This window comes from Vombatus ursinus, unplaced genomic scaffold, assembly GCF_900497805.2.
Source record: "Vombatus ursinus unplaced genomic scaffold, bare-nosed wombat genome assembly UNPS02014598.1, whole genome shotgun sequence".
Lineage (NCBI taxonomy): Eukaryota > Metazoa > Chordata > Mammalia > Diprotodontia > Vombatidae > Vombatus > Vombatus ursinus.
Genome location: NW_020954376.1, coordinates 37,877 through 60,957, shown reverse-complemented (window position 1 = coordinate 60,957; position 23,081 = coordinate 37,877). Strand labels below are relative to the sequence as shown.

Sequence of the window (23,081 nt, the reverse complement as noted above, 5' to 3'; positions counted from 1 at the left end):
CTATAAAGAAAGCACTTTATAAACTGCAAGGCTATATATGAATATGAATTATTATTATCATAATGAGAGTGTTAATATGGAACCTCTATAGAAGACTTATGGACAAACATTTGCAGGAAGGATCAAGAATAGGACGTTGTGCCTGTCTTGTGACTTGGAGAGACCACCTACACTCATAGCATCATGGATCCATTGGATCAAAAACCACGAAGAAGGTGACTTTGAGTAGAGATTTGATGGGAATAGGAATAGGGACTAGGATTGCTACTATGATTACATTGGTATAGGAATCTTTGGGAATGTACATTCTCTCTATTAATAAATCTTTGCATCTTCTCTGAAGCTTTTCAAATTAGAGGGTTGCATAGGTCACTGAGTGGAAGTAACTTGTCCAAGGTCACACAGCCAGGATGTGTTAGAGGTGGGATTTGAACCCAAGTCTTCTTAGCTTTGAGCCCAGCTTTCTATCCACATCACCATGCTGCTACTCTAAATATAATAACAAGTCACATTTATGTAATACTCTAAGGTTTGCAGAGCATTTTCCTCACTAGAGCCATGTGAGATAGGTAGTGCTATATTATTTTCAACATTTTATAAATTAGGAAACTGAGGTTGAAAGAGGTTAAATGGGTCATTTGTGGTCATCAGAATGAAAAGCATCAGATCTAGAATTGAAACCCATTGACACTGGCAAATCCCAACTCTCCTTACAGGCTGCCTTCACCATCCACTGTGACTTCCTCAGGGGTCCTGTGACCTGAAAGAGAAATAGAGGTCAATGTAGAAGGCCCACAGGCTGTGAAGCACCAAAATCTATAGCTCATTCAGCCTCCACAGGCAGCAGCATATCTTATATCAGACTGGGTGCTTCCCAAAGAAAGCAGTGCATCTTCTCAATTAGAATGGAAGTATTGTGTCTCCTATAAGACCTGAGGATTTACAAAGATAGACTCATCCTCCAAAATACATTGGAACTATCTGTCATTTCTGGACTTTGAGTCAGGAAGATTTGGGGTTCAAACACCACCTCAGACACTATCTTTGTGGCCTTGATCAATTTACCTAACATCCCAAGTCAAATGACATCAAATGAAGCAATATTTGTAAAGCATTTAGCAAGTGCTTAGCATACAGAAGGTGCTTAATAAATGCTTATTCCTTTTCCTTCTTTCCCTTCAATTTCCTCATCTGTGAAATAGTGAAATTGGTCTCAACCGCATTTAAGGTCCCTTAAAACTCTAAATGTATGATCCTATGAACCCTGTACTATAAAATCTACTTTTCCAATGATATAGATGGCATGTCTACTGAATTGGCAAGGTACACAAAGCTCAGAACAATAATTAACATGTAGGAAGGAAGGTTGGGGACCTAAAAGGACTCAACAGAACACAGTGATGTGCTCCACTCTGCCCCTCACTTCATAATACCTGACAGGTATCATCTTAAACTTCACAAAGTACTTTACATATATAATCTTTTTGACCTTCACACCAACAGAAGTTCATACTTGTTTCTATGCTGTTTAGCATTCAGTGACCTGAACAAAGGCATACTTATCAATTTTTTGGGTCACAATGTTAGAAGGGATAGCTAATACATTGCATGACGGAATCAGGATACAATAGACTAAAACATTGGATGAATATAAGATGAAATTCAATAGAAATAAATATAAAGTCTTATACTTGGGTCTAAAACATGAACTTTGCAAGTACAAGATGTTAGACAGCAGCTGTTCTGGGGGAAAAAAAGGTCCCGGGGCCTTAGTAGACCACAACCTTCATCTGACTTGGAAAAGTTGTGTAGCAGTCAATCATGGACTACATTATAAAGGCCACAGCTTCCAGCAATAGGGAAGTGAGAGACCCACTGCCTCCTGAGATCTCTCCTGAAAATTGTGTTCAGTTCTGATTATCACAATTCTAAGAAGGACATTAATCATGGAGAGAGTATTGAGAAAAGAAAGACCAGAATGATGAAGAGGATTGACTAAATGTCATGTGAGCATCCAGTGAAAGAAGGAAGGATGTTAAGCTTAGAAAACAGAAGACTCTATGGGGGAGGGATGGCATGATAACCATCCTCAAGTGTTTGAAGGGCTGTTATCTGGGGGAGCAATTAGATTTGATGTGTGATCCCAAAAAGACCAGAAGCAAGGACAGTGGACGGAAATGACAAAAAAGTAGATTTATGCTTGACATCCAGAAACAACCTTGGGTGGTAACTCTGGCTGGGCCCATTCATTTAATCAAAATATGGTTAACAATTTGCTTTGCTTTGTTACTGCTTTCAATTGTTAGTAAATTATTTATGAGTAAGTTATGGTGAAAGGTTATTTCTTAATTATTAAATTATTAATATTTAATTAGAGAATAGCCTCATGAATTAAATGAGGCTAATTAATGAGAAATTGGTTGCAGCTGTATAGTTATTAAGAAATGTTTCATTCTTAACCTTGAGTTATTTAGCTCAGGATAATAAAAAATATATACATAGTGAAAAAGGCAGGTGGCAAGTTGATATATGACATACAAGCAAGTGTGATGAGTCCATATGAAAAAGCTAATTTTTTTTTAGGCTTCATTAAGAGAATAGAAATGAGGAGGTGATAGACCCTCTGTATTCTTCCTGGTCAGACCACATCTGGAGTATCATGTTCAGTTCTCAGTGCTACATTTCATCAATGGGATATCCAGAGATGGACTATTCTGAGGGTAAACTACAAACCACAGCAATGGCTGAAGATAGTGGACATTTTCATCCTGGAGAAGGGAGGACAGAGGAGGCAGGTGATTGTGATACAAGAATTTAAATAACTGCCATATGACAGAGATATTCAACTTGAACTTCTCATACCCAGTAAAAGTAACTAGGGGAAATTTGGTGAGCTTGCTCAGAGATAGATTTAAATTTGATGTCAAGAGAATTTTCCTAAAAATCTAAAAGTTGAATGGACTATCCTAGGAAGAAGTAAATTTGCTGTCATTGGAGGTCAGTAAACTGAATCCAGATGACCATTTTTCAAGGAAGTCATACCAATTGTGCTAGAGGTACAATCTGAGGTCTCTTCCATCTTAAGTCTTCAAGAACAATCATTTTGTTTAAAAAAAGCTTTCCTCCTCAGAACTCTGGGAGGCACAGGGACATTGCACCACCCTTATCTTTATGACATCTGTCCCTACCCCTTTTTCTTTTCATCTTGCCCTTGCACTATTAGTTTTCCCCCCTCTCATCACACGTATACCTGTTTTCTTTTTCTTCTTCCATGTGATGAAGGCCTCAGCACAGCTCAGCACCCGAACAATAACTGTTAGGACACTTAGGGTCATGACCCATGGCCTTTGCACAGTGGTCTTCTCAGGGACTGCAGAGTGTGAAAGGCAATGAGTAAGCAAGAAGTGTTTTTGAGAGAAAAGGCAAATGGAGAGCATGTCTGGCAAAAAAAAAAAAAAAAACAAACTCTGCTCTGTGGAACATTACTCAGAGAGGAAATGGTAGTGAAAAGGTTGACACATTCCATTCCATGGCCCATAGCTGGGGAAAATACTCACCAGGATATACAGCTGGAGTTTGCAGTGTCCTGTGCTCTACCACACAGGTGTAATCTGTCTCTGAATCACCAGGAGGAAGTTCCAGTGAGATCTGGAGATACAAAGTGGAATCTGCATTGGGCAAGGTGCCACTGGAGCTCTCTTGCCCCCACACACCCAGCTGCCCATCCTTTTCCCAATGCAGCTGGATGGAGCGAGGATAGAAGCCTGTGGCTGTGCAGTTGAACATGACTCTACCATCTGGAGCATCATGGCGGGGCACAGTCACCCCAGGGCCACTGAAGAGAGAAATCAAGAGAGAAAATATTACTTCCATAGCTCAGTGACCTTCTGTTGTTCCATTACCACTTCTAGACCATCTCTCTTCCTTTCTTTCCACATTATTCCCTCCTCTATCTTTCTCTGCCAGTTATTAACTGTCAAACAATAGCTATTGTTATTGTGACTGCTGCAGAAGTCACCTTATTGCTAGGATTGAGTTCTCACATTTCTGTCTCCTTCACTCCAATGCCTCTTCTCAGACATCAATACCAGTTGCTTGCTGCTACTTGTAGCACTGTAAGTGGAAATGATCCTGTGCTCATGAATCATAGGTGTCCATTTCTTCTGAGACTAGGACCTTCTGATATCATTAAAGTTTATAAACCCACCCTCTCTAACAGGGTAATAAGATTTAAAGGGATGATTCTAAGGCATCCAGTTGGACAAACTCAAGCCTGCTACCATGAAACCTGCCTTTAGAGTATGTGGGGCTCCATGCTGATTTCTTAGCATTGTCACCAGATGGTCCACTGGAGGCCCGCCTCCCTTACCTTCCTGCCAATATTTCCTTCCCTTTTTTTGCCTCCTGACTGCACATTGACCTTCAGCCATTATTTTCCTTCAAAGCAGGATGGAGAGCCAGGAGCCCCACTATAATTTGATCCTTTAGCATACTTTCTTCTTCCCATATGTTGTAGGCTGGTTCCTTGTAGTCTTACATATCTACTCTGATATACACCCTCAGAGTGAATATGACTGTTTACAATGCTTACTTAAATGACCAGGGAGTTACAAACTGCAATCCTTCTGCTGAGATGAAGAACCATTGGGCTTTACCAATTTCCTTCCTCCAAGCCCTACAGCCCATGGAGTTTGGCAAAGCACACTATGAATCCTTGTGACTTGCTGTCTGTGCTAATGCAGAATATTCTTGTATGTGCCATGTTCCAAAATCAGACTGATTTCCTTGACAATGAGGACTGTTTTGCTCTTCTATTTTTAACCCCCAGAGCTTGGCACATCATAAACACTTGATAAATACTTTTTCTTTCCTTCTTTCATTAGTTCACTTATTTATTCACTCTGCCCTCAGACTCAAGAGACTCATAAGCTCTTTGAAGACTAGGGAAGAAACTTACACTTTTTTGTACACTACACAATGCCTAGGACAGTGCTTTGCACACAGTAGACTCCCAATAAATATTTGTCAATAGTGATAATGAATATATTACTGGATCTCTAAATCAACTATTCTAATGGGTTAAGAAGAGAATCTTGAATATTTTAGTACTTGAAAGGATTCACATTACCATGAGTGTGGGTACTCTCTGACTTGTGGCTGATTATATTCTTTCCATACCATAGCAAACACATCCTCATGAGTTACTGTGGACTAGTACAGTCATTACCTGGTGACCACTAGATTGTTGATGAAAATCTCCACATTCATCTAGACTGGTCTTCTGACAGAGGCAGTCTGTCCCAAGCCCATGCTCAGAGTTTTCTCAGTTTGATAAGACTGACCAGAGTCTGTGCTTTGCTCTCATGGTGTTAGAGAACCCTGGGAGGAAACAGAAGGACTGGAAATTTACCGTTCTCCTTCATGCTTGAGTACTGCAGGATTTTCCTCATCATGTGAAAACAAAATTTCTTCATAGCCTTGTCTCTTATTTTGCTCCCAAAGTTACTTTCTGCTAAGGATTTGAAGGGCTCTGCTTCAGGCTTCATGACAGTCCAGTCATCATTCTGATCATCTATCTTCATAAAATCTTCACCATCCATAGCAAACTGGATAGAGTGGCCAATATCAATGTCATTATCCACTTCACAGCCCATAAAGAACTGCAAAGTGTGATTCTCTGCAAAGAGACTTGTGAGTCAATATGATGTAATGGAATCAGGATTGGAATCAAAGTTATAAGGGCAAATATGAATTCAGTCTCCCACATTTGCTTACTATACTGCCTTGAGTAATTCACTTAAACCCTCAAAGTTTATCATCATGATAATAGCTAACAGTATAGTACCTTAAATCTTTTCAAAGCACTTTATTATTACTCCTGATCCTCACAAGCCTCTTGAGAAGTAGGTGCTATTATTGTCCTCATTTTATGAGTGAAGACTCAAGGCTGAATGATCTTAAGTGATTTGCCCAATGATTTGTCATGTAGCTAATAAGTATCTATTGTGGGATTCAAGCACAAATCTTCCTCATTCCAACTCTAGAGCTTTCTCCAGGACTCCATACTGCATACTGCCTCCCAAAAGATGTAAAAATGTTTGGAAAATGTTTTGTGTACCTTAAGGAAGTTATTACTGTTAAACATAATTTTTCCTGTTGCATAATAGGAGTAAATATACTTGCACTCTATACCTCCTAGGTTTACTCAGAGGAAAGGACTATTCTGCATGAACTATTATAGTTTTTTTAGAAGAATAGGTATGTAACAGTTAAATTGAGTCAAAGAGTCATATGGAAAACTATTGCCTTTTGGTCAATTTCAGAGGTGACCTGTATATTGGGTTGAATTATTCTCCAGACCAAAGGAGTGCCAACTGTTCTCTCCTTAGGGAGAAACACTCCCTACTGACACTGGAGAACTCCAATGATGTAGAATCATGTGGGACTTGGCATTTGATTGACTCTGGGAATTTTCTATCATATGGAAGTCTAGTTGCCATAGATTAATGTATAATTTCTGAATTTATACATACTTGGAGATAAACTTTAAACATATTTTTGACATATAAGTTTTTTAGCATCACAGAATAGAAAAGAGAAAAGGGAAGGGAAATGGGGCCTAGAACTCAAGATCAGGACATGGTGGTTGTGGCAGAAAGAAGGTAACAATGAAAAGGGGAGAAGATGGTTTTGGGGGCTGTGACCAATTCAGAGACTTTGTGAGTCTGAAAAGTGTCTGCCCTGAGGGTTTCCTTGATGGAAAAGCCGAGATCTGATTTCTTCACAGATTCACAGAATCTCCAAATTGGAAGAGATCTCAGAGGCCATCTAGTATACTCTCAAGTCATGAGGAATCATCTCTAGCACAGTCAAACAAGATCATCTAGCTTCTGCTGGACAGCTCTCACTGTTAGGAAATTTTCCCAATTTCATTTTGTTACTTTGACCAGCTGTTCCTAGCCTAGTTCTGCCCTCTATGGCCAACGAGAAGATATCTAATTCACCCAGTTTTCTTACTCTGTGGTATCTGGTATTCTCTTTGGTCACAAGCTTATTGTCAATTCAATATTTCTGTTATCCTTGAGTTGTTTCAGGCATGTCTGACTCTCCATGACACCATTTGTGCTTTTCTTGACAAAGATACTGTGGTGGTTTGCCATTTCCTTCTCCAGCTCATTTTGCAGATCAGGAACCGAGGCAACAGGGTTAAGTGACTTGCCCAGTTTCACACAGCTAGTAAGTGTCTGATGTCAGATCTGAACTCATATCCCTCTGACTCCAGGGCCAGCATTCTATTCATTGCACCACCTAGCTGCACCACTCCAATAATTTTTTCAGTCATTTTTCAGTCATGTCCCACTCTTCATGACACTTCTTGGCATTTGCTTGGCAAATATACTCGAGTGGCTTCTCATTTCCTCCTCCACCTCACTTTACAGATGAAGAAACTGAGGCAAACATGGTTCAATGATTTGCCCAGAGTCACACAGTAAGTGTCTGAGGCTGGATTTGAACTTGAGAAGATGAGTCTTTTTCACTCCAGCCCTGGAACTCAATCCGTTGTGCCACCAAGCTGCCCTCCATTTGATTTACTCATGCCATATTAAATGCTAACCATGTTCAAAGCAGTGTACTTGGCATCAGGATGTAAAGTACAAATAGGCTTCCCTAGCTCAATGAACTGACATTTTAGGGGGAGGGGTGGTAAACAATTTGTAAGTATTGAAGTGAGAGTAAGATAACCTCAGATGGGAAAGAGCATAAGAGCTAGGAGGGTCTGGAGAGAGGTGATGTAGTAGGTGGTATTGCATGTGAACCCTGAAGAGAACAAAGGATTCTCAAAGATAGAAGAGAGGAAGGAGAACATTCCAGGCCTGAGAAGCACTATGCAAAGGTGCTCAGAGAGGAGCTAGAGAACCAAGTGGGAAGAACAGCTTGTGGTCCAGATTCTCTGTGACATAGTGCATGGAAGGGAGTAATATGAAATGTCTGGAAAGGGAGGATGAAGCCAGATTGTGAAGGACTTTAAAAGATCAAGTGAGCAGTTTGTATTTCATCCTAGAGCCAATAGGGAGCCACAGGAAAAAAAAATTGAGTTAGGGAAAGACTACACCAGGCTTGTGCTTTATGAAGATTATTTTGGCTGCTATATGGAGGATTGGTTGAATAGAAAAGAGATGAGAAACAGAGAAGCAACTTAAAAGCCTGTTACCATAATCAGGGTGAGACATGATGGGAGTCTGGCCTAGTTTGATAGCCGTTTGAGTAGAGAGTGTGGGATGGATGGGAGTGACGTTGATAAGGTAGAGGCAGCCAGGTGGCACATTGGAGAAAGTGCTGTCCTGAAGTCAGGAAGACCCAAATTCAAATTCAGCCTCAGACATTAGTTAGCTATGTTACCCTGGGCAAGCCATTTAATTTTTGTCTGCCTCAGTTTTCTCATTTGTAAATGGGGATAACATTCACACCTACCTCCCAGTGTTGCTGTGAAGACAAAATGAGATATTTGTAAAATGATTTAGTAAACCTATAAATGTTATTATGATTATGATTACAAGTTGTCTACTAATTAATATGGGAGAACATGAGAAAAGGAAAGATTATAACAACATGAATGAGTCCAAGATTGAAAATCTTGTATGGTGAGATTATCAATAGCAATTAGAAGGTTGGGGGAGGGGGAAGTTTCAAGGGAAGATAAGTTCTGCTTTGTTCACAAATCATAGGATTATATATTAAGAGCTGGTTGGGACCTTGTAAGTCACTTAATCCTATCCCTTCCTTTTACTCTTCAGAAAATTGACACCCAAAGAATCTCCATTACTTTCCCAGTAAATGGTAAAACCAATAGATGGTTGATCTGGTATTTGAGCCCAGTATGTCTTCCTCCAAATCAAATTCTCTTTCCACAGCAACACACCTTCTACATTTCAGATTCTAGATGCCCATATAATTAAAATCTTAATTGGATAAAGTCAGATGGTATATATATCTTGAGGTCCAGGTATTTGTAGCACACAAGGCAACATACTTTGATAATTCTCTTTTCATGCTCACAGAAGTAGCGCCTGGCATATAGCAAGCAATCAAGGGCAATGAATTACAAGGGATTAGGATTTGGAGAACTCAGCCTAGAGTTTTGACTCTGTTATTTATTATCTTTACGGCCCTGGGCAAGTCACTCACTTCTCTAGACTTCAGTTTCTTCAGTCTAAAATAAGTTAGTTGGTCATAGGAGTGCCAAACTTGCTGCAACAGGCCAGTAGTCTGTGAAACTCCAGAGATTAGCCTGAAACAGATTAAAATGTAATTGAGAAATGTTTAATGCCATAAATAAAAATGAAATACAACACACATAATGTTAATTTGTGGGTTTTCTAAGTCAATATATGGCCCTCGGGGATCCATTGCTATTTGAGTTTGGTACACATGGATCATTAATATTCTTCCTACTCTAAGTCCTATGGACCCATGACTTAATAATTGCTAGGACCCCTTTTAGCTCAGAGCCCTATAGGGCATGTGCAAAGCTGCTTTTACTGATTCTTTGGGAGCTCTGAGGATGAAGAACCCCTGGTTGCTTTCAGTCATATCTTACTCAGCACTGAAAGGATTCTTCAGCAACCAAGAAATCACCTGACTGATGATTTTATCCCTCATAGGTTGGAATGCTATCACATATCTTATTTTTATCATTAAATAGCCATAGGTTGCTGAAATAGAGATGCTATAGCTCATGAAGAAAGATACTATGCCATCTCAAGTTTCATGGAAGATAAGGAGAAGAACATTAGGTACTGCTTGGCAAGTAACTAGATTTCAAGAGGATTCATTTGAATGAACTAAGAAAGAAGAAATAGAGGATTCCATGAACTAGGATTCTACAGAGTAAACTTATTTAAGAGGGATGGGCTGCCATGATGAAGGAACAGTTAAACATCTTGTAATTCAGGAATGAATTGGAAGACAAACTTGGAAAGACATATGAATTAATACAGAGTGAAGTAAGCAGGACCAGAGAAGTAATATAGACTATAACTGTAAAGAGAAAAAATTAAAAATGAAATTGAACATTATATAATGATAATAGACAATTTTGACTCTTGGAAGAGAGCTAAAAGAGTAATGCTTCCCTAACCTCTTTTCAGAGGGGGGAACTAGGAGCTTTGGATATTTATATACCATCAGACATAGCAGATATGTTTTTTGGTTTTGCTAAACTTCTTTTCTTCTCTTTATCTAAAAAAAATCATCATTGCAATTGATGGTTCAGAAATGGTTCAGATGGTTCAAAAAATACATGGAGTGCTGAAAGGGACTTCAGAGACCATTTAGTATAAGCCTCTTATTTTAAAAATTATGAAATAGAGACCAAGAGAGGTTGAGTGACAGATCCAAGATGACATGATCACTTGAATATTAGAGGAAGGAATTTGAACCTAGGTCTTCGGACTTCAGATCCTATGTTATTTCAATTGTAGGATCCTTTGAAGACCAACATTTTCACAAAATAAATACAAATGATTTCAATAAAGAAGCAAAAAGAGAAGTGGGAGAAGCATTTTGAGAGTCATAAGAAATATCTTCATATATATGTGTATTATATATATATATACATATATATATATATGAAATGTCACTTAGTGGGCAGCTAGGTGGCACAATAGTCAGGAAGTCAGGAAGACATCTTTCTGAGTTCAAATCTGGCCTCAGATACTTACTAGCTGTATGACCCTGGGCAAGTCACTTATCCTTATTTGCCTTAGTTTACTCGTCTGTAAAATGAGCTGGAGAAGGAAATGGTAAACCACTTCCACATTTTTGCCAGGAAAACTCCAAATAGGGTCACAAAGAGTTGGAAATGACTGAACAACAACAACATGTCACATAACCTCTCTTTGTCTCAGTTTCATAACCTGTGAAGTGGCGATAATAATAGTACCTACCTCCCAGGGTTGTTGTGAGTTCAAATGAGATAATATTTGTAAAGTGCCTAGTACAGTGCCTGGCATATAGTAGGTGCCATGTAACTTCTAGTTGTAATGATGATGATCTGAGCAAAAGAGAAGGGTTCTTTCATTTTTCTCTTCACAGTCATGGCACTGAGTACAGTGATTTGTACATAATAGACATTTTACAAATATTTATTATTAAATTTGAATTAAATTTGAACTGGAGAGTTGAGCCTTCCTGGGAATGCTATGGAAATTGAAAGTCATTTTGCCACTCTATTGGGAACAGAAAGAAGATCAAAGAGCATATAAAAGCCATTCTTTACACAACTGGGATGATAATAATGGAAGATGGGTAGAAAGACCTCAACTCTCATTTTCTGTCTGTTTTCTTTACCATAGAGAATCATCTTTAGAAATGAAAGGATAAAACAAATAGAGTAAACATATCATTGAAACCCAAGATAATTGAGGAGATGATAAGAGTGTTCCTAGCTCTTCTCAATGAGCCAAAGTCATTGGATTTGGAAAAATCACACCCCAGGATTAACAAAGCAATCTCTGGTGGCCTTGTTGAGCTGACATCTATAGACTCTGAAGGATCATGTAAAATAGGAAAGGCAATGCAGAGTTGAAGATGTACAAATGTCTCAATTTTCAAAGGGGAGGGAGGAAGAGGGCTTGTTCTACTCAAGTTCCAAAGAACTTGAATCTATTTAATAGGAAATGTCTAGAATACATTATTCAAAGGATAGTTTCTTAAGAGTTCAAAATGGAAATAATGACCCCAACAAGTCAATGTGGGTATGTCAAACACAGGCCATGTTCTTTCATTTTCCATTAGGGTTCCCAGGATGACTGATTAAGAGAATGCTGTACAGTATGCTTGGACTTCAGCAGGATATTTGATAATGTTTGTCATGGCATCTTTAGATATAAAATGGAGAAGTGTCTGCTATTGGATCCAGACCGTGTTAAGTGACTGGACCCAAAATATTGTCTTAAATCACTCAAGGTCAATCAGAAGTCAGTGTTTGGGTATACCATCCCAAGATTTTGTCCATGACATTACTCTGTCCAACATTTTTATCCGTACTTTGTACAAAGTTGCAGATGGCATTCTTATAAAATTTCAAGATAATATTAACCTGCATGGGGTTTGGGATCCAACATAATATAAATAGGTTATGACAGGAGGTAAAATTAAATCAGATGAAATTTAATGGAGGAAAATGCACATCTGTGAAATAGGGGTTTGTAGGTGTAGTATATTGGGATAACTGAGTTATCACAGTTCAGCAAGCACAAACAAAAGACACAGACCAAATGAATACTCAGCAAGAAAATTCTAAATAATGAGTGGGTCAAAGAACAGATTAGAGAAAAAATGGGTGATTATGTAGAAGAAAATGACAATGACAAGCAACATACCAAAATTTCTGCGATGCCCAAAAGAAGTACTTCGGGGAAAATTATGTCTCTAGAAGATACATTAGCCAACCAGGAAAGGAGAGGATTAATATGTTGAATATGAATTTTAACAATTAGAAAATCAACAAATAAACTCCAAATAAATGCAAAGGAGTAGACACTGAAAGTTAAAAAAGAAATAGATAAATGGGGAAACAAAAAGGACCATAGAAATGATAAACAAAACTAAAGTCTGGTTCTTTGAAAAAATCTTTAAACCTTTAGACAACCTAATTAAAAAGAGAGCAAAACCCAAAATACACAAATTCACCATCCAACAAGGTGAAATCACAAGAAAGCCAAAAGAAATAGAAAAAAAATAAATATGCCATCATCAAAACTGAGAACACAACAGAAATAGAAGAATAACTTCAAAAACCCAAAAAATACCCAAACTAGTAAAAGATCAAATAGAGACCTCAAAAGAATCTAATCTCAGAGTAGCAATAGAGCTGGTTGTAAAGGAGCTACCAAAAAATTATTCATGGTCCCAGTGGATTTGGAAACAACATCTATCAAGCTTTTAAAGAATGACTAATACTAATATTCTACAAATTATTCTCAAAAATTGAGAAACAAAGCACTCTGCCACACTCTTTTTATGAGACAAATATATGCTTAATGTCTAAATCAGGAAAGGATAAATAAAGACAGAGAATTCCAGATAACTATCATTAGTGATTATAGATTCAAACATTTTAATTAAAGTTCTGTCAAACAGACTACAGTAATTTATCCAAGAAATCGTTCATTATGGTCAAGTTGTAATTATTCCAGGGATGCAAGGATGGTTCGACATTAGGGGAAAAAAAAATCAACCTAACAACACTTTTTAAAAAAATCCAACACCACATGATTATCTCTATAAATATGGAAAGAGTCTTTGATCAAGTACAACAATTATTTGTAATAAAAAAACTATGCAAAGAATGTAGAGGGACCTTTTTAACATCATAAAAGTACATGTCTAAAATTAAAAGCAAGCACCATTTGCAGTGGGTAGGAGATATCTATCATCTGTCTATCTATTATTCTCTATCTATCATCTTATACTCTCAGAAAACAACTTTAGTCATCTGTGTTTCCCTTCCAAATGTACATTTCTCTCTCCTAAATTCCCCTACCTTCAATAGGAAGAAGTAATAAAACACCTGTGCTGCAAGACCTGTCCTGTCTTCCATTTTTGGCCTCAGACTTCCTTAGCAATGTCTTCTAGGTTCTTTCCAATGTTATTATTTCTATCCAAACTGGCTTCTGTTTTCCTCAAGCATGAAATTCCATTTCCTACCTTTGTACCTTTGCACTGGTGCTCCCCCAAACCCCCTTCTTACCTCTGTCTTCTACAGTCTCTCTTTTCCTTTAAGGTGCAGCTCACATGCCGTCTTGTGTGTGAATCATTTCTTGATCCTCTCAACCGCTACTGCCCTCCCTCTCAAATTCCCTTGCATTTAACTTCTTTGCATATGCTTGTATTTGTTCGTTTGTTTTCACACTGTTAGTATTTTAATATGCAGTTATATCATCCATTAGAATGTAAGCTCCTTGTGGGGAGGGATTTTGTCATTATTTGTATCAGTGCTGAGTGCAGGGATAAGTACTTAATAAATACTGTACTTATTGATTGATTGATCCTTAATTCTTCACTCACGCTGACCCCTTTGATCCAGTTTGTTGTCAATTCTTGTAATTTAGACCTTCTTGAGATCTCTTGTATACATCTCCTTATCTCTGCTCACATGACTACCACACTAGAACAGGCTCATGAGCTCTCACCAAGACTATTGCACTAGCATCCCAATTAATTAGTCACATTGTGTCAAATCTCAAATCTCAAATTTTACCCTCCATTGAGCTGCCAAAGTGATGTTCCCAGAGTTTAGGTCTGATCTTGTCATTCAGTTACTCCATAAATTTTAGTTGCTTCCTTTAACTTCCAGGATTAAATACCAAGTTGTCCAGTATTTCAAGCCCTTCACAACCTGGCCATTCCTACCTTTCCAGTCCTTACACTGTACTTCCATCTCACCTTCTACAATTCAACTGTGCTGAACTATTTGCTGTTCCTTGAACTAGACACTCCATCTCTCCACTCTCTTCCTTTGCATCGGTTGTCCCTCATGTCCAGAATGCCTCACTTCCTGCACTCATTTCACATGCCAGCAAGGTTATGCTTAAGATTCTTAAAGCTCACTTCCTCTTGACTTGCTGGGCTTCCATCAAGATTCATCTCAAATTCTGCCTTCTATAGAAGTCCTTTCCTTGTCTTTTTCAATGCCCATGCCTTCCCTTTGTCATTACTTCCTGTCTATTCAATATGTATCTTGTACATACGTACTTGTTTGTGTCTTGTCTGTCCCATTAGAATATGAGCTCCTTGAAGAAAGGGATGATGATTTTACCTTTCTTTGCATTCCACCAGCACTTAGCACAGTGCCTGGCTCATATTAAGTGCCTAATAAATACTTACTGACTAACATCCTTCTATGCTCCATCTAGATACAAGTAAGAATTTCCCTCTACCTCTATATAGTGTGTCTTAGAACTGTTTAGAGCCATTTACTGCTGCCTTGATATCCTGTATTTCTTTCTTCTTCTTGCTTTCCATTCTAAGTAGCATCATTTACAGAAAGATTATTTTCTTTCTCCCTGAGAACCCAGATAATGTAGATGTGTTACTTTAATCTTTTTAATTTCTTTTCAGAGATATGTTGTACTTAAGTAGATATTAACTCTCTGCTAGCAGAAATACAAACACTGCACACTGCTTGAAGATCACTGCAAAATTCTCCTCACCCTGAAGGCTTCTCCCAGCTCTGAATCTATCATTGTATGACTTTGCCCAGCCCTCCCTCACTTAAATCCATTTCATTTGCATGTCATGGCATCACCTCCCTGATCTCATGGTCCTCTTTGAGAATAAAGGACAAACAACAACATTATCCTATGAGACAGAATTGCCCGAAGCAAAATCCACAGTCCAGTCTAATCCAATTTGTCAAACATGAACTAAGCACTTCCTCTGTGTTAGGTGCCAGAAATATCTAGAGGTCAAACAAGAGCTTTGTTGGTTAATCCTTATGATTATTACATTTCTGTGGCAAACTTGATGAAGCACGAGGCATGAGATATGATTCTCGTAAAGCTGATACAGTGTGCTTGAACTTTTCACCGATATGTAGAGATCATTTCCTTGGATCCTACTCCTTTTCTCTCCTTTGGGGATGGGGATGGGAATGGGAGAAATTTATTTGCCAGAAAAAACTCAAACACAAGTATAGGACTGAAGCCATAAGGGCACAAGATAAAAATCCAAGTATTCAGAGATTTATCCATATTTTGGTTCACATTCCTTTTTCCAGGGAAGAAAGTTGCAATGATCTCAGCCTCTGCACAATCAGCCAAATGACCTAGAGCAAGTCACTTAACTTCCCTGGGCCTCAGTTTCCTCATCTATAAAATGACAGAGTTTGTCCAGCTGACCTCTGAAGTCTTTTTCAGTTCTAGATCTATTATCTTTTGATCCTGTGATTCATAATGACGGGACCATTACTCAAGGAAGGGAGAAACTTGGTTAGAGATTGAGAGAAATTCAGGTGAGATTCAATTAGTTTGACTTACTATCGCTCTTGGTGTCATTCCGTGATAATAACGTGAGGGTCAATTGGAAATACATTTCACTTTTTGAAATCATTTTTTCTTATGCTTAATAAATTCTTCCCTTAATGCCAGAGACATCCAGGATTCTTTGACCACAACTTGTTTGTTGTGTTTGTCATAGCTGCACACATCCATATCATCAATAACATGAAGTATGGTATAGTCCAAGAGAGAAGTTTTCCCCCCTGCAGTGAATTGACACTCACGCCTGTGGTAAGCTGCAAAATAAGGTGGGAGAAGGTAGCATTGGAGTTGAAATGTGAGGTCTCCAGAACCCTAATTGAGCTTCCTATGTGACTCTTTTCCCCTCCCTATATTAGTAGGTTAGCTAAGGTTGGGCAGCCTGTGTGATTGTCTCTAGAGATGATCTGGAACAGTGAACGATGCTGAGATTTCCTCAGTATCTAGACTAGAACTGTACATGCAGCAAGGCTGAATACATGATTCTTTTTGATAAATTGGTATAAATAGAGGCTTGTCCTTTATACTACACACATTTTTGCCAACCCTAATCTTATCTTTCTGTGAGTATGACAGGCTGCATGAATTCCAGGAGTGTTAGTGTGGAAAGGAAGGGAATATAGCTCAGCTATGGGAGTGATAAAGGACAAGTGCAGCCAACATACAGAGTATGTACATCCCATGTCACACTCAGTCAGTGCATTTAAGTTGGAGAGGCAATACTGGTATAGACAAGACTGTCCCGCCAAACTTCTGCAGATACGGAGTAATACAGTCAAAGGTAAGAAAGGGAAGAGTCAGGGAGGACTCAGTGCAGTGAGTTCACATACTTTGTGGGTTTGGTTGTTTTCGAGGACTTTTTTCCATGTGGGTGTGTTCTTGTGCTCTGTTGGTTCTGAGTCCCTCTGAAAAGAAAATAATAAGGACATCTCTTATTAGCATTTTCTCCATGGGCTTGTCAGTGGCTTGCTAAATTGTCTCAAGATCCAAGCATATGTAGCCCTCAAGGTAATAGCCTTTGACATGCCTACTGTGTTTTTTTTTCATGATCCCCAAAAGATGTATAATCATGGGCTTTATCAAGAGGGTATTAAATAGTGGGCAGTTAGCTGGAGCAGTGGATAGAACTCTGGCCCTGGATTCAGGAGGACCTGACACATCTGGCCTCAGACACATGATACTTACTAGCTGTGTGACCCTGGGCAAGTCACTTAACTGATTGCCCCCCCCCAAAAGAGGGCATTAAATAAAGAGGGATTTAAAGTCTAAGAAATCAACCATCTGGCTCTTTCATCTCCTATATATGTTATCCTGAGGCAAATCAGTTCCTCAAGACCTCAGTTTTCTCATATATAAAATGAATAGTCTGGTCTAGAGGGCTCTGTAGGGTTCTCTAAACTCTAAATTCTATGCTCCTATGACTATATAATTGTTGAAACTACTTCTACCTCTAGATTCTATCGTAACCAGGGGTTGAACAGGGCATCTGCAAAGTGGAGCTTTTTGATTCTATCCAAACTCCCTTGTGCTAGGTTCCTCAAACTGCCTGACTTCCAAGTTCTTCAATCCACTCAGCTTCCATGGCCTACTCCTCCAATCCAACTCAATCTCATACAGAGGTAGGCATAACCTTGATCTTGTCATGAATTCAGAAATTCCATGATCTTTTCTTGTTCCATTTTACAATCACTGTCTTCTTTTTCCTCACTGTGAATTCCATTCCCTTTACCACTCAGTTCTTTCACAGTCCATCAGCGTTGGCTGAGTATGCTTTCCTAGGATGCCGTACATCCCTACACTGATTGTACTTGCCACCCTTCCCTATCTTGACCTGTTGGTGAACTAGTTCAACTTTATGCTATCTTTTAACACAGAATTTCCTTGCCCCTCATCCTATCACCTATCACACCTTGTTGCAGCCTAACTCTGGTTTACTCTCACCACCTACCTTCATCATTTCCAGTCACATGCTTCTGAAATTACAAAACTGCATTCATTGGATCTACTGTAAACTTACTTTACCTGATCTTGCCCGGGACCTCACTTTATTTTTTTTCATTAATTAATTTATTTTGATTTATCAACAATCATTTCCATAAGCTTTTGAGTTTTAAGTTTTTCTCTCCCTCCCTCCCCAAGACAGCATGCAATCTGATATAGGCTCTACATATATATTCCCATTAAACGTATTTTCACACTAGTCATGTTGTAAGGAAGAATTAGAACCAATAAGAGGAACCACAAGAAAGAGGAAACAAAACAAAACAGAAGAAAAAAAGAGCAAATAGTACGCTTCGATCTGCATTCAAACTCCATAGTTCTTTCTTCGGATGTGAATAGCATTTTCCATCATGAGACTTCTGGTGATGCCTTAGATCCTTGTATTGCTGAGAAGAGCTAAGATTATCAAAGTTAGTCATCGCACAATGTGGCTGTTACTGCGTACAACGTTCTCCTGGTTCTGCTCACTTCACTCAGCATCAGACCATACAAGTCTTTCCAGGTTTTTCTGAAGTCTGCCTGCTCATCATTTCTTATAGCACAGTAGTATTCCATTACATTCATACATCACAACTTGTTCAGCCATTCCCTAATTGATGGGCATCCCCTCAATTTCCAATTCTTTGCCACCACAAAAAGAGTTGCTATAAATATTTTTGTCCATGTGGGTCCTTTTCCCATTTTTATGATCACTTTGGGATACAGCCCTACAACTGGGCCCTCACTTTAGCAAAACAATCCTGCTACTCATCCATAGTTGATCTGCTATCCCAATGTCTATACCAGTTGTTCCAAATGCATCTCTCCTCAAGCTTCCTATGGGACCTCTTCCCCTTCCATTCAGATGAGGACCTTGCCTTAAACTTGACTAAAAATAATGAGATCATTTATTGAGAGCTTCCCCTTTTCCCCTCTTTGTCTTACAACAACCTCAGATGTCTTTCCCTATTATCTCTTTCCTTTACTACTGACTAGGAGAAAGAGGTATCCTTTCAAAACACTTGCCAAGTTTCCATTTTGTTAGTCTCCTCTGATTTTCAGGATTTGTATTTTGGTGATTAATTGGGAGTGTAAAATTTTTTTCTTTTCTAGTTATTTTTTAGTTGCATGAATAATTCATTGACCTGATCTTCCTCTTTTATTGATGAAAGTGCTTAAATATTGCTTTGGTTGGATCCCTCAAACTTGTATTTATTGTGAAATTAATTTTAATCTTTATTGCAAAGGTCCTTTATTGAATATAATTTTTATTGTATTATGGTCCTGAAGAGACACATTTAAAAAAAAAGCAACAAAAAAACAAAAAAAAAGACTTGTCAAGGCTAACAATTCTACATGACCCTTGATCCCACCTTTTCCTCTCTTCTCCAGAAGATTGTCCCAATTACCATTCTCACTTTCTCTCTAATCTTCAGTCATTTCCTATCTACAGATTCCTTCTCTGCTGCCTATTAATGCATCTATATCTCCCTTGTCTTTAAAAAAAATCCCTCACTTGATCTATTTATTCTTTTTTTAATTTTTAAGTTCATTATTTTTTAATATTCTTTTCTTTTTAAATTTTGCATTCTAAATTCTCTCCATCCCTCCCATCTTTCCCCGACTCATTGAGAAGACAAACAAAATTGTACCAATTACACGTGTGAAATCATGTGAAACATTTTTCCATATTAGCCATATTTTTTAGAAAGAAAGAAAGGAAATTATACTTCAATTTGCATTCAGAATTCATCAGTTATCTTTATGGAGATGGATAGCATTTTTCATCTTGGTTCATTGTATTCATCAGAGTACTCCATCATAATCATATGCTACAACTTGTTCAGCCATTCCCCAATTGATGAGTATCACCTCAATTTCTAATTCTTTGCCAACATGAAAAGAACTCTTATTAATATTTTGTACATACTGGTCTCTTTGTTTTTTCTTTGATTTCTTTGGGGTATAGACCTAGTGCTGGTATTGCTAGATGAAAAGGCGTGGAAAGTTTTATAGTGCTTCGGGCATATTTCCAAATTGTTCTCCAGAATGATTGGAACAGCTCACAACTCCACCAATAGTTTACTAGACCTATTTTCCCATGTCCCCTCCAGCATTTGCCATTTCTGACAGGTGTAAAATGGTAACTCAGAGTCATTTTGTGTTTCTCTAATAAAGTGATTTAGAGCATTTTTTTCATATGACTACAGATAGCTTTGATTTATTTTCCTGAAAACTGCCTGTTCATATCTTTTGGCCATTTATTTTTATAAATTTAACTCAGCCCTTCCTATACAAAATGACTAATTTGGAAATGTTGTACATGATTGCATGTGTATAACCTATATCTGATTGCTTACTGTCTCAGTGAGGGGGTAGGGGAAAGAGGAAAGGATAGAATTTGGAACTCAAAACTTTGAAAACATGTTTAAAAATTGCTTTACCATGTAATTGGGGAAATACATTAAGTTAAAAAATTAACTCAGCTCCCTATGTATTTGAGAAATGAAGCATTTATCACATAAATTTGCCCTTTTTTGATATTACTTCATTGTCTATGTTACCTTTTAGCAACATTTTTAGTTTCCCTGATTCTCTCTTTTAATTAGGTAGATTTTTGCTTTTGCTTTGTCTGAGATCATGAATGCTACCCCTCCCTTCTTTATTTCAGCTGAAGTGTAAAATCTTCAATCCATTCATTCTTGCTAACTATCATTTTATAACTCTTTCTCCTTCATGGTTAAATTCATGAGAAAGCTGTTCACACTAAGTTTTCCATTTCCTCTCCCACTTTTTTTAGACCTCTGAAATCTATCTTCTGACCTCATCATTCCAGTGAAATAGCCCTCTCCAAGTTAACAATAATTTCTTAGTTGGTTAATATAATGAGTGGCAAGGTTTTACTTGGGTATTTGACTCCAGAGCTAGAACTCTTACCACTCTAGGGCACTTTAAAAATGAAAATTATACAACACAAATCCAGATGATTTCTTTCAAGTAGCAGTGAAGAACTGATTAAAAGCCATAGTAAACTTAATATCTAATTTACATGATACTCAGATGTGAGTTCATGCACACAGGCACATACAGGCACACACATGCACATACACACACACACACACACACACACACACATGCACATGCACACACACCAGAATTCAAACCAGGTACCTTAGAATGAGAAAAAAAGTGACTCAATTATGTAAGAATATTGGGAATGCCAAAAGTCAAAAAAAATTAAATAAGTAGACTAGAGTCCATAATTTTCATTATGAACTCTTTCCCAGCTGTCATGCCAAGCACAGTACCTTGCACATAATAGTAAGTGCTTAGTAAGCACTTGTTGACAAATTGAATTGAAGGACCTAAGATATCCTAGGATACCTAGGAACTCCATGGAAATTAAAAATGACTTTGTAACAGTATTGGTAAGATAAGAAAAATCAAAGAGCCCACAAAACCAATGTTCAGCATAGTTTCAATGGTTAAAATGATTGAAGGAACTGTAATTTGACTTTGCTTTCATTTTCTCTAAGAAGAAGAGTGATCTTTAGATTGGAAGCTATAGAACAAGCATTGCAAATAAGGCATCAAAATCTGAGATAAGAGGGAGGTGTCAAGAGGATACTTAGTTGTTTCCAGTGAGTTTCAATTACCACATCTGGTCAAACTATACTCCAGGCTATTCAAAGAAATTCCAGGCATCACTGCTGAACTGATGCCTGCAGTCTTAGGTATTATGCAGAATAGGAAGGGAATTGAAGAATAGGAAAGAGATGTGTGTGTATATATGAATATGTGTTATATATACATGTGTGTGTGTTCCAATTTTCAAAAGGGGGAGGAAAATGGATTCTTCCATCTATAGTCTGGAAAGCTTCAGTTCAATTTACAGCAGAAATCTGAGAATGCACTATTGAAGGGATAATTTCTAAACAGAAAGGAAACTAATGATTACTACAAATCAGCATGAGTACAGCAAATATATACCATGGAAGACTAAATCCATTTAATTTTGACCAATAGATTAGGAGAATGCTATAGACACTGTATGCCTGGACTTAAGCAAGGTATTTAACAAACCTTTTATGGTATCTTTGTAGATGAAATGAAGGAATGGTTATTAGACATTTAGATGGATTCAAACATGGTTGACGAGTAGATCCAAAGAGCTCTGATTAATTGCTCAGTGTCAACATGGAGGTGGATCTTTGGTAGACTATCCCAAGAAAGCTTGGCCCTCTTTTCATCAACATTTTTATCAGTGATTTATACAATTATGGAGAATATTTCTATGAAATTTGAAAATGATAGGAACAAGATGGGACTGATAACACATCAGATGATAGCATTGGGAGCCAACATGATCTTAATAGGTTGAATTTAAATAGATATTTTAAATAGCATATCTCTCTTGGAAGATTGTTTAAATAATAATAGTTTAAATTCTTGGTGTGAGATAGCTTTCTACTTGAATATAATGAAGTATCATCAGGCAATAATGTGTAATATCTACTGGTTCCTTCTCAAGCCTAAAAACATATCTATGTCTCTCTTCTCATCTAAAAACATTAATCCTACTCAATCCTACCATTCCTGCTGGCTATTATTGTAACTTCTCCTTTTCTGATCTAACTCTTTGAGAAAACCATCTACACTTGCTGACTACACTTCCTTTCTTCTCATTTGATTCTGAACCCTCTGCAGTCTGGCTCTTGACTTCATCATTCCACTGAAACTGCTCTCCCCAAAGTCACCAATGGTCTCTTAATTGGCAAACCTAATGGCCTTTTCTCAGTCATATTCCTTCTTGACTTTTCTGACAACATTGATCACCATTTCTTTCCAAATTCTCTCTCCTCTCTAATTTTTCATGCACTTATTTCCTCTTAACTGTTTGACCACTCTTCAGTTAGATCTTCATCCAGGTCATGCTCACTAACCATGGTTTTCCCTCAAAGCCCTGCTTTGGTCCCTCTTCTCTTCTCTTTTCTCTTCTCTTCTCTCCTCTCCTCTCCTCTCCTCTCCTCTCCTCTCCTCTCCTCTCCTCTCCTCTCCTCT

General features: G+C 38.0%; 1 pseudogene; it reads right to left on the bottom strand.

Moving 5' to 3' along the window:
- Positions 1-710: 710 nt before the first annotated feature.
- The window catches only part of LOC114042544, a 25,851-nt pseudogene continuing 3,480 nt past the window's right edge, over positions 711-23,081 (bottom strand).